At 54.5% G+C, this 1,181-nt stretch overlaps 1 pseudogene; it reads right to left on the reverse strand.

Moving 5' to 3' along the window:
• Window positions 1-540: 540 nt before the first annotated feature.
• On the reverse strand, window positions 541-657 carry LOC127695722 (uncharacterized; annotated as a pseudogene).
• Window positions 658-1,181: the final 524 nt, after the last annotated feature.

Consider the following 1,181-nt stretch of genomic DNA (forward strand, 5'->3'; position numbering starts at 1 on the left):
ACCTTTGGTGGTAAAAGCTCTCTGCTGCTGCAGGGCCACAGACCCAGGCATGGTCCCCAGGAGCAGCACAGGCCAGAGTCCCGTGGTCCCAGGTGGCATCATGAGCTACTCACATCAGGCTGTTCCTCACTACCAGGGTTTCCAGGTCTGCCTTTCTTCAAGCGCCCACATCCTACTTCTCTTTCACTCTGATCTCGCCATCATTTACCTGATCCTGCTAACAGTGCTCAGGACCTCTGGGTGTCTGGGTCATCTCAGGAGTGGCTTCGGGAGAGCTGTGCTCCTCTCATGCATTACGGTGCCAGGCAGGGTCACCGTGGGCGTGGTCCATGCCCTCAGGCCTGCTCAGCCAGTCTAGTGGTTGCCTCTGCCACACTCCTCACTGGGCCCAGCTAAGTGACCCCATGAAAGGGTCGTCTGTATCCCTCCCGCCCAGGGCCTGGTCCCAGGTGAGACTCTTCTATCCCGAGCAGGCTTCCCATCCTGGGCTCCTCCAGGTCTGCACCCCCAGCCTGGTGGCAGCCTCAGGCTTGCTCGGGGTGTGTAGGCTGCTAATCATTCAGATGTTCACAGGTCGGAACACTGAGCTTAGGCACACCTCTCTGCCAACTACACAAGTGACGCAGCCGCCACACCTGCAATGCCTCTAGGAACAGGTATTATATCACCTCTCATAAGCAGCAAAAAGGCTCAATGCCAGGTCCAGAAGGAGCCCAGGATGAAAGGCTATGGCACCCACGTAACATGCATAAGTGCACACTGCCCCTACCCATCGCCTCTCCAGCCTGGGGGCAGGGCTCACTTCCCTAACCTCAGCCAGTCTTTCCTGTATAGCATGGCCTTTCCTGCCATACATTCTCTGGGCCCCTGTTCTTCCTTGGTCCTCTTTGCCCTTCTCTTCCTCTCTCATCACCTTTTCCTTTCATGGCACATTTTACACCCCAAAAAGCTAAGTATGCTTCAAAATGCAAAGCTCTAGAAAGCCAGCATCATGCATTTCCACACAAAATAAATCAAGGCATAACTGGCCAAAGGCACTAGAAGTTTCTTGTTGCCTCCTGGGAGGGGCTATAGTGCTTCTACCACAGAACAGTCTTGGGTTACACAGCAAAACAGACTCTGAGCTTAGGTCTGGGTAACCCAAGGTGCAACTGGCCAGATTGTGTGCATTAGCCAACTGA

This window comes from Apodemus sylvaticus, chromosome 10, assembly GCF_947179515.1.
Source record: "Apodemus sylvaticus chromosome 10, mApoSyl1.1, whole genome shotgun sequence".
Taxonomy (NCBI): domain Eukaryota; kingdom Metazoa; phylum Chordata; class Mammalia; order Rodentia; family Muridae; genus Apodemus; species Apodemus sylvaticus.